The sequence below is a fragment of the Chironomus tepperi genome, unplaced genomic scaffold (assembly GCF_022539635.2).
Source record: "Chironomus tepperi strain 1889 unplaced genomic scaffold, CSIRO-AGI_Ctep_v1 contig_74, whole genome shotgun sequence".
Lineage (NCBI taxonomy): Eukaryota > Metazoa > Arthropoda > Insecta > Diptera > Chironomidae > Chironomus > Chironomus tepperi.
The window spans coordinates 499,595-515,164 of NW_027226196.1; the positions used below are offsets into that span (position 1 = coordinate 499,595).

The window sequence follows — 15,570 nt, forward strand, 5'->3', positions numbered from 1 at the left end:
AGTTCATAGTAAGGAACCATGCTCCTATGTGAAGCTCGGATTGCAACAAAATACTTTTCATCTGACTCTGTTGCTGAATCTGTCACCCATCTTTTACAAACTCTCTGTCCACAAGTTAAGCTAAGATTATTTCATCAAAGTGCTGCACCAAATATCTTTTGGAGCTTCCGGTTGCCGTTTTCCTTGCAGATTTCAATTACGGATGGTGTAACAAACTTGTAGCATTAGTCATTGGCACGTAATCTAGTGTTTAACATTTTTTCAAGTCGACTTGAGGTGCCTGAACATCCAAGTCTATTCTGACCTTAAACTCGATCTGGACTGTCTATTTCCAGCAATCAAATTTGATAAAGGCTTGTAAAATCCAGCTCCACGTCAGTCAGAGGCACCATTTTTCGATTTTTCTATGACATGTTCCTCTCAAGATTACCATATCCTCAAATAACACTCTAAATCTCATCCAAAACCTCAAAAACAGCGCCACAATTCCCCTCTCTAACCACAATGTCAATCTGATAACTTTCCTCACATGAATCTCATGACGTCAAATGAAATAAAAAGGAACGAAGTTGAATGAAAAAGTTTTTCTTTTCACTCATTAAACAGCCATAAATACAGCAAATGAGAACTTTTTTCATCCTCACACCATTACTTTATTTCGAATTTCATAAACAAATGTCGAAAGTGTGTATATGTTTTTGTTGGAATCATTTCCTTTAGCAAATATCCAATTTTAATTTACAACTACACGCACATATGGGATATGCTTGACTATGTCCCGCCAAATGAAGTAGAACGAGAGTATGAAATTCTTTATTGAATCTCGTAAATCTCTAAATGTTCCTTCCTTTCGATTATCCACACATCAGCCTTTAACTACACTCCATGTGGATTTTATATGCGTTTGTATGCGTGCACGGCTACTCTCAAAGCAATCATTATAATGGTCAAAAGAAGGAATTGAAAATCGAAAAAAATAGAAAATTTTTTTATTAAGGATATTGCAAGGATGTAGATTGGGAATAGAATTGGAAATTGTTTTTATGGTCTTGCGTGCCTACTTGAGACGAAAACGAATTTATATTCACAATTTGCAATCATAATAATACATAAATTTATGATTTATGCGTGATGAAGATTATGGGATGAAATATATGAACAGCTAATGACGGACTTGGCAATGAGTGGAATTTTTTAAAGAAGAAAAATTTAAATATTTTATAGGAAAAAAAGTTCTTCTTTAAGAAGCTTTTTAGGATTTGTGGGTATTTCTTCTTTGTGCCTTTTGATGATTTGTGAAGTTTCGATGAAAATTTGTGGTTGGAATATTTGACTTTATAGAGGCTTTTTGTAGCAGAGAAGGAAATATTTTGGAATACTTAAATTTAAAGCAAAAGTTTGTAAATTTCATACAGCTGGAATTGGCAAAAATACTAGTAGTGATCTATCAAATTATTGTCTAGGACTCTTCTATAGAGTATCAGTAAAGGACTATTTGTCAATAACTGTGTCTTTTGCAAATCCTGGATGAATTCGCTCAGTTTTACCGTACAACAGATTTTAAACATCAATCTTAGATCTACCCAAATAGTACAAGTCCGTTGATGATTAGTTTCTATTGATCAACCGAGAATCGTAGAGCTTTAATCAAGCAGTTAAACAGATTTCTTTTCCTGGCCAAAACGGCTACTTCTGCTAGTTTCTTGTGTTGTTGCTCTAAGTCGACTAAGTCGACGTGACTCTAACATGATGTAGGATATAAACCGAATTTAACAACAAGACTACGTTTCGGTGTGGAACTGGAAGTGGGTTAGAAGCAACATATAGTTTGCTTTTTTGAATTACTTACTTATTTCCTTGGCGACAGCGCACAGGGACCTATTGCCGCATTTAGAATTCGTCGCAAGCTGGATCTGTCTTTAGATAACTTCTGCCAGTTTCTATTGTAATTAACAGCAATTTTGCATCATGAATTAGAAATACAACTAAAAGTGTCTTGAAAAGTGTCTCAATTTATTAGAGCCGTGACATCGAAATTACTGGACATCCTGGATTAATAAGCTACCCAATTTAAAATTCCTTCTTAAAAATTATATAAAAAGCATCAATTCTACAAATTAGACATTCACTCCTCTCCCCCAATCCTCAAATCCTCGATCCCCATAAAAAATAATTTTAATACATTAAAAAACTTCCCTAATTTCTCTATCCACTAAATTGAAAACTTTGCATTATCAAAATTATGTTAAAACAACCAGAACAAAATAACATAAAAAAGGCGAATAATGGAAATAAAAAAATACAACAAAAAAATGTCCACATCCAAACACAACAGCACACAAAAGAATGATGATGAGAATGAAAATAAAATAGGAACAAGCGAGAGGCATGAAACAAAAAAAAATATATATTTTCAGTTGGTCCACATCATCAATTTTATGATTTTTATGCTTTCGACATGACTTTCATGTAATCATTTTCTTGGATGTTGTTGTTGTTGCTTGCTGTTAGGAAGGAACATCTAAAAATGTACATTTTTGTCCACTTTAAAAAAAAGCTTTTCCTCATCCTTGCGATAGTTGCCTTATTTTTGTATGTATGTATAGATTGTATGTATGTCTATCCAGATCCAAAAGTTTTTTTGTTTCGCTCCATTGGAAAGGTAAGACATAAAGCATGTGCGCATGCGAGCATAAAAAAGAGAAGAAAAAAACAATGACGTCATAACAATAACGTCGCAGTCAGTAAAGGAAAAATCTTTCGCTTTTTTTTATCGCCTTTCTCTGCACAACGAGAAGCACCGCCAGAGAACAGCAGTGTACGAAAAATTTTCTCCACCCTGAAAAAAAGTATAAAAAATTTTGGTTCAAAGTGGCATTTTTTTGGCAATTGATAAAGTTACAATAGTGTACAAAAGTTGGTCATTTAATCAATTATGGACGTGAAAATGTTGTGGATTAAACTAATTTCATTTAACTTTATTCAAATTTCGTCCATAAATATTTGATAAGAAGTGGAAAAAAAATTTTTTTTAGTTCCACACCAAAAAAAAAAGAAGAAGAAAAGAAAATTGGAAAAAGTGGAAAATTATAAAGTGAAATTGTGAATGTGAGAGAGAAATGGAAGTGAAATTTACAAAAAAAGGAATAGAAATTGTCATAAAAAGCAACTAATGAGAATGACAATGGATGTGCAGTAATAAAATAAAGGAACGAACATAACAATGGAAATTAATGTTTGAGTATGAAGTAAGTTGACTGAAAGTATGGCAACTTTGGGGGTGTGCGTGAGTGATGGTCGTGGGTATGTTGAGTTTTTGTTGGTTTTGTGACTTAGTGTTGGTGAATTTGAGGATTAAGTTGGCTCTAGAAGCCGTTACTTGAGAACGAACCCCTTAAAAATTTCATATTAAAGTCAATGACGCTATATCGAGTTTCTGAGGACGTCACTTGTGCACGACCCCCTCTAACTTGCTCAACAAATTTCACATTAAAGTCAGTGAAGCTGTATCGAGTTTCTGAAGCCGTCACTTGCGCACGATCCCCAAAACTCACTCAACAAATTTCACATTAAAGTCAATGACGCTTTATCGAGTTTTTGAAGCCGTCATTTGCGCACGACCCCCAAAACCAACTCAAAAAAATTCACATTAAAGTCAATGATGCTTTGTCGAGTTTCTGAAGCTGTCACTTGCGCACGACCCCCATTCCTTGCTCAACAAATTTTACATTAAAGTCAATGACGCTACATCGAGTTTGTGTAAAATTTAAAGCTCAATTACCATAATCAAGTCATTGTGAAATTGAGGAAATTCTCAAATTTGATACAGCAGTTGTTCTGGATTATTATGGACCTAGAATCAATTGATGTAGAAAATTCTCTATTAATGTGCTTTTGTGTATGTGGAACTCAATAACGCATCCAAAAGGAATTGAAATTCACAATAATTTGGGGATTTTTACATGTTTTATTGGAGTTCTTTTTTTTCTTGGCATAAAAGCTGTGAACTTTGTGAAGCTCTGTGGTTTTATGATATTGTTGGTGATGAAATTTATATGATGGTGGATTTTCCTACAGAATTTTAAGTGACTTGGATGTACAAGAAGATGGCAAAAAAAGATTTTTTTTAATGAAGACAAAAAAAAATTTTAATTTCGGGATTTTTGCCTCTCTGAAGAGGTTTCTTGTTGTTGATCTGGTGCTGTAAAAGTTTTTGGCAGGAATAATTTAAGTTAATTTTCTGGAACGGGAATGATAATTTTTTAAAAGGATTTTTTTATTCTTTTCAATTTAAAGAAAATTTTTGTAGCTTTTTTTGTTTTAAAGGAGAAGTTGGATGAGGAAATTATTTACTATGAATGGAATCTGGAAAATGCTTTTATTCAAATGTTTTTTATGACTTTTAAGAAAAGAATAAGTTTTTGTGAAATGAAAATTGTTTGAATTAAATGAAAAGTTAATGCAAACTTTTTGACATTTTCATTTAATTTTTAAGATGTTAGATTGAATGAAATCTTGAATTAAAACAGATTTAAAACTTAGTGATGCTGAAATTTTTTTAAATTTTCGAAAAAAAATGAAATTTTTTAAAATTAAAGCTTGAATTTCAACCAAATTTAATATTTTGGCTAGAATTTTTAAAACATTTAAGTATTAAAAAAATTAAAATTTACAATTTAAATTCAAATTTTTCAATTGGAGTTTAATATTTGTTTCAATTTTCATATTAAGCAACTTTGTTCAGAATTGTTCTTAGAATTTCTTTATTTTTGTAAAGAAATTTTAAAGTCCAAAATATAAAATAAGAGTTTTTTAGTGAATAGGTAGTTCTATAGAAATTAAATAAATTAATAATTAAAGTATTAAACAGTTTGAATAAACTAAAATATGAAACTTAATCGAATAAATAAAAAAGTGTAAATTTAAAAGTTTTCTTTAGTGCACCAAATTTCTTTTAAAATTATTGGAATTTATAAAATCTAAAACAAAAATTTATAAATTATAAAAAAATTAAGCAGAATGAAAATCGAAGTAAAAATTTAAACTTGAACTTTAAAATATCAAAGAAATTTTAAAATTTTAAAAAAAAATTTAAAAACTTAAAATCAGATTTCAAAGTTTGAAAAAAAGTTCTAAAAAAGATTTATTTTAGTTTTAGAAAGTATATCACTTTCAAAATTTTAAAATTGATTTTTAAAACAGTTTTTAAATTCTTTCAAGAGTCAAGTAGTGGGGACCTAGAGTTGGATTTTCGAAATCCAGACGGACTTTGCTCTAAATCGAAGCTAGAATAACTAAACCTCATTCAATATTAATAAATTCAATAAATCCTAAAACACATTCAAGTCCAAATCACAAATTCTGACTCTAAATTCATTAAATTCTGCCATAACTTTGCCTAAGTACCTGACTCAGCATACCCTCACTCTAAAAAGATCCAAAAAAATTTGTATATCAAATAGCTACCCAAATCACATAATCTCAATCGAAACATTTTCCTTTTTTCCACCATTTTCTTCCAAAAAAGAAAAACCTTCCTTCATTTCCTTTTCACAATAGAAAGTCTAAGTGCATGAATTAACAATAATTTTCCTACATCGTTCTCTTCACACCTATTTCTCTTTTGCCTATATTTAGAATATTTCTGAAGAAAATAAAAAAGCATTTCGAGAAAATCATCACATAAGCATTAAATGAAAGAAATCCACTTCAAAGTCATTCTACCATCATTCATTTTCAGAAGAAGGCAATTCAATGTATGTACATATACATAGAAAATACACAAAAACAACAATGTAGAAATAAGAACAAAAGGAATTCACTATAAGGCATCCCGAACAGCGCAATGCGATTGCTAAGGGTCTGCTGCGTCGCTGTTAGGGTTTTTAATCCATAATAAGGAATCCCGATGCCGAAAACGAGACTGAGACTTGCCGAGTAGTCTCTATCTCAGTCTCAGTCATATTCTCGAGACCGAAACTTCGGAAAACCTTAATTTCTAACAATTTCGGAATCGATTCCAAAACTACATACAATTCAATCCCGAGTCAAGTAGAGGGCAACCTCTTAGTTTTTGCGGCACATCTTGGTAGCAAGCATTGATCGACACCGTACACGGCATTCAATTAGCCCATTATTCATAGTCCGTGTATTAACAGTAAGACGCGAAGTTGCCCTGTCGACACCGTGTCCTAACAGACTATGAGCATAATCACCTAAATGACCTACCGATGACCATACCTAATCAATATAATTGAACATATTCATGAGCATGATACTTTCCGTTGGGGTCAATGGGGAATTTCGATTTTTTTTACAGCAACAACTGTAGTTCCTCGGATTGTGTCATTTGGGATCATGAACAAAAAGCTGAATAGTCAACCGTGTTCGTTAATGTACCATTGAGTCACTACTAAAGATTTCTGCCTAAAAATTACAATGTACTGAATCCCAGACTAGATAAAGTCCAGCAAATTAGTGTTCTGCGGCACATAAGTTGCCCACCACTGCCGTAGTCGGTGTGCTAACTGTAAAACACTAAGTTGCCCAGACGACACCGCTAGGACGCTTTTTGGTCCATTTGTATGGCAGCAATGACTATTCTCCTCATTGTGTCCCTCGGCATCATGAACATAAAGGTGAAAGAAAGTCGAAAAAATGTAAAAGATTGATTATATGCGAAAACTTTTAATTGAATTTTTGTTTCTTCATCGTAAGGCATTTTTCCAGCCTCAGTTACAATAGTTGCAACCTTTCTGATAAAAAAAAAACTTTATGTGATATTAAATATCATAAATTTTTTCTGAAATTATTTCCTCTTTCATGATTTTGTGCTATTACAACCCGAGTGTACAAAGAGCACGCTAAGAGCATGCTCAAATTTTCGCTGAGCACGCTAGTGTGAGCATGCTCTTTCATACAAAACCTGATGCCACTACTTTACGCCTCTGAGCACGCTCAGAGAGCATGCTCTTTTAACGTGCTCAGAGCACATTGTGAGCATGCTCTGGAATGTGGTGTGACATGAGACATTTTTTGAAAAGTGTCATGTGACATAAAGTTGAGCATGCTCAGAGCATACTTAGGAGCATGCTCAATGAGCATATTTAGGAGCATGCTCACTGAGTATGCTCTAGAGCGTGCTCACTAAGCATGCATAAATATGCAAAATTTAAAAAAAATTAATTAATTTTCACTTATGGAAGAGAGAGAGAGAATGTACTTTTTTAATCCTATAATATTAGTAGTATTAGAAAATGTTATTGTAATAAATCCTGTTTAATTAATAAACTGAAAAAACCAAAGTTAGAAAATTTCGCTTTTACCTGGATTCGAACCTAAGACCGCTTCGTTGCTATTTGAGACCATCGCCTTAACCATTACGCCACCGCTGTATTTTACCTAATAATTTATATTTGGCAAAAACCATATATAAATGTTATGTATTTTACTGATTAATTTTAAAAGTTTTTTGGTTATTTTTTTCGGTGTTTCACTGTATTTTCAGGTGGATAATTTTCATAGATTTTTCCAAGATTTTCCACATTTCCACGTTGTGCTCAGAGTATGCTCTTGAGCATGCTCAACGATGTGCTCAGGTGAGCATGCTGAAATTTCATAAACCACATTTTCTCGTTGTGCTCAGGATGTGCTCTTGAGCATGCTCAACGATGTGCTCAGGTGAGCATGTTAAAATTTCATAAACCACATTTCCTCGTTGTGCTCAGGATGTGCTCTTGAGCATGCTCAACGATGTGCTCAGGTGAGCATGTTAAAATTTCATAAACCACATTTCCTCGTTGTGCTCAGGATGTGCTCATGAGCATGCTCAACGATGTGCTCAGGTGAGCATGTTAAAATTTCATAAACCACATTTCCTCGTTGTGCTCAGGATGTGCTCTTGAGCATGCTCAACGATGTGCTCAGGTGAGCATGTTAAAATTTCATAAACCACATTTCCTCGTTGTGCTCAGGATGTGCTCATGAGCATGCTCAACGATGTGCTCAGGTGAGCATGCTGAAATTTCATAAATCACATTTCCTCGTTGTGCTCAGGATGTGCTCATGAGCATGCTCAACGATGTGCTCAGCTGAGCATGCTGAAATTTCATAAACTACATTTTCTCGTTGTGCTCAGGATGTGCTCTTGAGCATGCTCAACGATGTGCTCAGGTGAGCATGTTAAAATTTCATAAACCACATTTCCTCGTTGTGCTCAGAATGTGCTCAAGAGCATGCTCAACGATGTGCTCAGGTGAGCATGTTAAGTTATTAAAAGAGCATGTTAAAATTAAATGTGGCGTAATACACGAGCATGCTCAAGATATGCTCAGAAGCATGCTCAAGAGTATGCTCAGATGAGCATGCTAATATTTAAAATGCCATTTTGCATGAGCATGCTTAAGATGTGCTCAAGAGCATGCTCAGTAGTGTGCTCAGGTGAGTACATCAAAATTTTGATTTTGAGTATGCTCATGAGCATGCTCAGTTGAACGTGCTCACCTGAGCACGCTCAAAAAAATTTTATATTTTTCGAGAGCACATTCAGAGTGTGCTCATGAGCGTGCTCAGTTGAGCATGCTATGGTGAGCACGTAAAACGATGAATTTGAGCATGCTCAGAAGCGTGCTCAAAAAACTGAGCACGCTCTTTGTATACTCGGGCAAGTTTATTATTCGAACACAACAAAAAGTCACTTGGTTATGGAAAAAGTTTTTTTTTTCCTTTTTTTGTTGCCGAAATAAATAAAAATCACAATATGAGTGGAACATCATTCATCTATTGTATTGTATCGATGTGAAATGATCGAGAGAGGATGAAAAAAAAAAAAATACGACAAAAATTATTTATTTCTCGTTTTGCTGTTCTTCTCTGCTTTTTTGGATGTGGATTTGTTTTATGGATGTAATGTGATGGGTTTTTGGTCAGTTTGGGTTTGGTGAGGGAAAAAGCGGTGGTGGCCTAAATGGTTTGAAAGTCATGCAATCGTCTTTAAGGTTCTAGGTTCGATCCCAGGGAAAATCTAGTTGAAATTGGGAGCTTTTTTGATGTTCTAGTCACTACAGCGTCACTCGGTACTCTGCATTGATATACCCTTGGTCATGCAGTGTATAGAGTCTGGGACAGATAAACGAGGAAGTTTGACGAAAAATAAAGACTGTCTTATAATTATCCACAGTGGCACACCAAAAGATCTTGAAAATTCACAATAATTTCACCTGCCAAAGAGCGTATTCGTCACTAATACCCAAGATGGAACATACTTTTCCATTTATAGAATGCTAGTCTTTAGCAGTGCTGTCCAAACTATTTGTCGCACCAATTTGGTGTGCCATAGAATAAGTTCAAGTGTACTGCAAACAATATTCTACAGTCAATGTGTCCCGTGGCTCTTTAAAGCTTGGACAACTCTAGCCTAAAGCTTCAATTCAAATTATTGATGCTTACCTTTACAAAACCCTCTAATTTCACTAATCCCACAAGCCGTACACATCAGAAAATTGCCAATTGAACCCATCAAAAAAAGCGCCCCAATCCCATCAATAATCACTGACTTTATGACTTTACCGTTCAATTTTCTCATTTCCCAAAAAAATTGCTCGCCTATTCATCCCTCCATCCACAATGTGTGCCGTTTCTCCTATTCCTCAAATTTTTGTGTTATGCCATTGCCTTTTATTGTTGTTGTTAGATTTACATGGTTCAAGATAACAAAGTGACTGTATGGAGAGAAAGAGGCACAATACACAAAAAAAAAGGTCAAGAAGATTAATCGCATAGATTTTTTTCAGAGACACAAGAGTCATTTGCAAATCCGATCAAATAAAAAGGCACAACAGCAACAGAACGAGAACTAGAATGAAAAAAAAATTTGTAGAGCAGCATGTGAAAAAAATAGCAGAAATGAATGTATACGCAGTATCAGAATTATCTGGATAATGTTAAAGCATCAACATGAAAACTTTTTTTTTTCTGCTGTCGCTGCTGCTTTTTTGCAGAGAATTTTTCTTTTTTTTTTTGGCACTAATGCTTTTTGGATATTTATATACTTGAGGAATTTATTTGTATAGAATAAATTAAGAAAGTGCGGACTTAAGGAGGAGGAACTTTTTTTGGAGAGGGAGCAATTTTGTGGTTCGTGATGTGAGACAGTGGAAAAATTAGTTTATTAGAGGAGAATGACACATTTTAGAGCACTGAACTAAGGTTAAATTACATTTTCTATCCATAAACAAATGTAAGACCATATTATGTTCAATAAGTACCTTACGGTACCCATTAGCAAGCTCACTAGGAATTGTAAGATACTTATTGAGTATATGCTCGTATGTTAAGGTATAAAACTGAGGCACCAGTCAGTGCTGTATACATTTTGATGGTTTGAAGGTCAATTTAAATTTACAGATTGGTTTCCTAAAGTATATCTTGAGTTTAACTAGGAATCTAACACTTAGGACAATATTCAGCCTCAATAAACAAGCGTAGTGAAAACTAACTGCTAGCTAATGATTAGACCACTGTTGTCGTAACTGTGTGCCGTGACACACGAATGTGCATCCGAATTTTATGGAAATTCCTTGATTCTCATGACTTAAGAGACTTCGGATAAGGCTTATAATCAAGGTTTGACGTGACACAAAGAGTGTTGACAAAACTGGGCTAGATAAAGCAGCGAAAAAAGCGACAATGATCTGGTTGGCTAGGAAGTTAGGAATTTGATTCAAAGGTCCGGAGTTCGATCCCAAGGAACCAGTCTAGATGAATTTGGGTTGCTTTTTCGCTGTTCTAGTTACTTCAACATGGTTTGTGTTAATCGTTGCACAAATTGTGGCTAGGTGTGTTGCATTGGTACACCCTGGATCATGCCACAGTGCAGAGTTGGAAGAAAGCAAAACGTGCATTGGACAAAAACCGTCGACACGACCAAAAGACAACAAATGACATAAATCACATAAATCTGCATGATGCAAAGAGCTTGAATTTTTTACCGGATCCAATTTTCCGTGGTTCCTGGCTATGACACTGTTATGTAAACTCACGTTACTTACCTTACTAGATATTACAAAAACATTTCAAAAATCCATTAAAATCCATTCCCACAATCAACCACCAGAAATTCCTACAATTTTATAAAAAAAATTAGTCAAAAACAAATTTATCAATCACTTCCATTCAGCATAAGGACATGACAAAAAGAAAAGTTCATTCCATTTTTCATCGTCGATGACTTTTTCCAACAATTTTTTTAATCTCATGAAAAGCATTTGACCGAGAAATTCAACTTTTGCAAATCTCTGCATCCTTTCAAGTCAGCAAATGCGAATGAAAGAAGGAAGAAGGAAAAAATGAGCATTGGATGCAGTAAGCAATGTGAGAAAATTTATTCATAAAATCATTATTTAATGGAAAACGGAATCGAAAAATAAAAAATCAGAAAATTGCGGTCTAGAATGGAAAGGATTTATCTCAGGCGCACAATTGAAGTGTGTGGATGTACCTGATGATTGGCTTTTTATTACAAAAAAAAATTGGATTTTTTTCATTTCTGGACAGATTTTCATGCCATGTCGGAATTCAGGTCATGTTTAAACGGTAAACCGCATTAAGATGAAAATGGTGGGAAAAAAGTTGTTCTTAGCATCCAGCGATGATTTCTCTTATTTGGGGCATAAATGCTCACTCACATGGTTGTATGTATGAAAATATCCACATGTGAATATGACATATAACGAAAATTAATGTGTTATGAAAGGGGGGGATTGGTGCAATTCTTATTCCTTGATATGTGTTTTGGGTCAATTTTTTTTGAGGTTATGTATTTATTTTTGACAGATTGACCAATAAATTTTCGGGTGTTTGGATTGAGGAATTAGTTGGATATCAATAATTTATCATGCTTACAATGGATTATGTGGTTTTGTTGAGTGGAAATTGATCAATGCTGCATGTCAAGGTGATTAATGAAACTTAAAGAAAGTTTCAACAAAATTTGAGTTTACTTCGATTTCTGATTTGAAGAGTCAAATTTCGTTATTCTTCAAATATAATAAATCCGTTAATTTTAGTCGTTATTTTTAAATTTAAAACTGCCGTTATTTTTCAAATTTCAAAAGTTTATTATTCTCAAATTTAGAATTTTTTGCTTTTAAATTAAAAAAATAAATTTTTAAATTTTTAGAATCCGTTATTATTTAAATTTTAAAAAGTCGTTATTTTTCAAAGTTTTTAAAATCTTAAAAATCCGTTATTTTTCATAAAATTTTCACAACTTTAACAAGCTTTTACATAACAAAACTTACTCCCCCCACTTTTATTCCTTGCAAAAAAATCACATCCAGCCATTATTGAAGCATGACTCTTCAACTATCTTTGACATAAATGTGCTGCGGCTGTTTATGCCACTCATTCCTATTGGAATAAAAAAAAAAGTTCTTCTTTCATATTCTGTTTCTTTTTTTTACGATAACAGCTGCCATTTACCACTTGTTGTATGTGTTCTATACACACTCGAGTTACATCTTCAACTAACTTTACATCAAAAATGGAAAGAGAGAAGAGCAAAAAAAAAAAAATTCTGCAATTTTCTATTTCGTGATAAAAATGAAAAGTTTTACTATGGCTGTGTAATGGCAGTAAGCATTCGGGGAATTGGAAGTAGAATTTTTTTTGATACATTTTACAATGTAATCTGATTATAGACACATACTGTGCATGTTTGTAGATATAAACTCTGTTGAAACGCTCCTCTGGTGCTGATAATTACAAATTACCCTAGAAATTCTATCAGCTTTATTGTGAAACTTTGAACTGCATCGTCGTTTGGTCATCATTGGCAATTTTACACAATTTTATTTTTTGTTGCCTCATTCACTCGACCAGACATGCTGGCAGTCAATAAACTTTATTATAATGTTTGTAAAGTGAAAATCTAATGAACTTTGAAGGGCGGAAATGATGCACAACATGAGATTTTTTTCTTTTCATACTCAATTGCTTGTTTTATGCTTATAATTTCTGAATACAACAACAACTACAATATAATAATAAAGAATCAAAGTGAAAATGAACAAAGGAGAAAAGTGTGTTAGTCAATGGAGCATGGCTGCAAATATTTTTCTTTTAATAATAATTTGTAAGCAGGTTGGGTTTGATTAATGGTTTATTTGGGTTATGGGTGATTATACAGACTTCAATAGGGATGTTGATAGGAAATGAGAGGAAAATGTATCCGGAATTTACCAGAAAATGCTAAGAATACGAAGTCAAATCTGGTGAATTCTAGAAAATGATGAAAAATCAAACCGATAAACCTTTTTTATAAACACCAAATGGAAGCCGCCTAAATGTGGCAGCCAAATATACACATGTACGCCGTGGCGGACCATTTTTATTTGTGTCGCTCGGGATAGCAGTGTCAAAAATATGACATCAACTTGTCTGTCAACCGACACATCCTTCCATCATTTAAAGTAATTAACTACATGCGCGACTATGTCCTCAAGCTAGATTTGAGCTAAATTCGATTAAATTTGACCTCAGATCAGAGTCATGTCGGCCTGGGGCCTGATTTTTGACCATTTCTGTCTCATGTCTTTAGAGTTGACAGCTACAAGTTTGCAAACGAGAATATATAGCAATGATGTACTACTACAACTGTAGAGAATATATAAATTTTCGTAAATTTTTGCTAAATACTTCAATGTTTAACTGGTCGTAAAGAACAATTTTGGTTAATGGGCTCCTTTAGATGCCACCTTAAGCTGGCTCTATCCTTGGCACGGGAGTGACTTTTTACGTCGACAGAAGTTCTGCAGAACTTCTGCAGAATTTCTGCAGAACTTTTGCAGAATTTCTGCAGAACTTTTGCAGAATTTCTGCAGAACTTCTGCAGAACTTCTGTAGAAATTCTGCAGAAATTCTGCAGAATATTTTTCATAATTTTCACACTTTATCAAAAAAAAAAGTTCGCTCATGCCAAGACTTGAACTCAGGACCTTATGTTTCAATAACCTTAACTTAAACCATTGCGCTACCAAGACATATTATTTCATATTTGACTGATGGCAATTTTTCATATATATAGATATAAAAATATTTATTTGATATAATTATTTTAATTATAATAAATATCAAGAAATTAAAATTTTTTTCACATCATTAAAGAATAGATATAGCATAGATATTATATACTTCACAAAAGGGTAGTTTATCAAAAATTTTGTATGAAATTATATACTTCACAAGAGGTTATTATTTCGTAAATTTTGTATGAAATTATATACTTCACAAGAGGTTATTATCTCGTAAATCTTGTATGAAATTATATACTTCACAAGAAGATATTTTCTCGTAAATCTTGTATGAAATTATATACTTCACAAGAAGATATTTTCTCGTAAATCTTGTATGAAATTATATACTTCACAAGAGGAAATTTTTAAGGTTTTAACTGTAATTTTTCCTTCTACAAAAATTCCTCTAGTGAAGTATATAATTTCATACAAAATTTCTGAAATAATAATGAACATTTACGTAAAATCTAGGGTTCGACAAATATGCGCATATGCATGCGTATCTATATATATGAAAAATTGCCATCAGTCAAATATGAAATAATATGTCTTGGTAGCGCAATGGTTTAAGTTAAGGTTATTGAAACATGAGGTCATGAGTTCAAGTCATGGCATGAGCGAACTTTTTTTTTTTGATAAAGTGTGAAAATTATGAAAAATATTCTGCAGAATTTCTGCAGAATTTCTACAGAAATTCTGCAAAAGTTCTGCAGAAATTCTGCAAAAGTCCTGCAGAAATTCTGCAGAAGTTCTGCAGAAGTTCTGCAGAAGTTCTGCAGAACTTCTGTCGACGTAAAAAGTCACAATCTTTTTGCAAACTTAAACATTCACATATTTTCCATAATTACCTCCACATCCACAATCTATGCCTCCCCATCAACCTACCTCTCTATTGATTTTTCTCCCATCTAGTTTGATTGACAGCACGATTAAAACAGCCAACATTATCATTTAATTCTTCACATATACTCAACTTATTTTATAGAGGAGTTTAGTGACTTTTGCATGTTTTCATTCAATGAGATATATCTAATTATACTAGCATTAATATAAAGCAGCTCTCTCACTCTGTAATTTGCATAAATAACGATACCAACATACACACATTCGCAGCAAGCTAATGATGACTGAATTGAAAAAAAAAGAAAAACTTTTTCTTCCTCATCAAAAATGCAATTTTTTTTTTCAGCGACAGAAGTGCAATTGCATTTGAGGAATTTTTTCGCATGTGAATTTCGTGATATGCACATGTGTAAAAAAAAAATAAAGTTGTGAAATGTCTACCGAATGAATATTTCAGAAAGGAATGGGAATAACGTATTTGAAAATTCATCATATTGTTGCTGCTGGTGCTGTTTGTATAGCCAAAATATTTGAAATAAATCAAAAAAAAAAGTTTCTCACAGTAAAAAATTTATGGTTTGCTGAATCATTTAGGAAAAAAAGTTGGAAGAAAAATCGATAAAAATTCAGAACAGAATGCTGAAAAAGTTGACTG

The 15,570-nt window shown here is 33.2% G+C and overlaps 1 protein-coding gene across 4 annotated transcripts in view; it reads left to right on the top strand.

The window, feature by feature from the left end:
* Window positions 1-15,570, top strand: part of Shab (Shaker cognate b) — a 151,671-nt gene that overhangs the window by 50,268 nt on the left and 85,833 nt on the right. Inside the window, exon 1 of one of the 4 annotated variants that reach the window (XM_070653961.1) lies at window positions 3,124-3,248. The exons of 2 other annotated variants lie outside the window; for them this stretch is intronic. The gene's annotated coding sequence lies outside the window, so the exon portion shown is untranslated. Of the gene's footprint in view, window positions 1-3,123; window positions 3,249-15,570 lie in introns of those variants that run through there. One more of the 4 variants, XM_070653962.1, reaches the window with a different exon arrangement.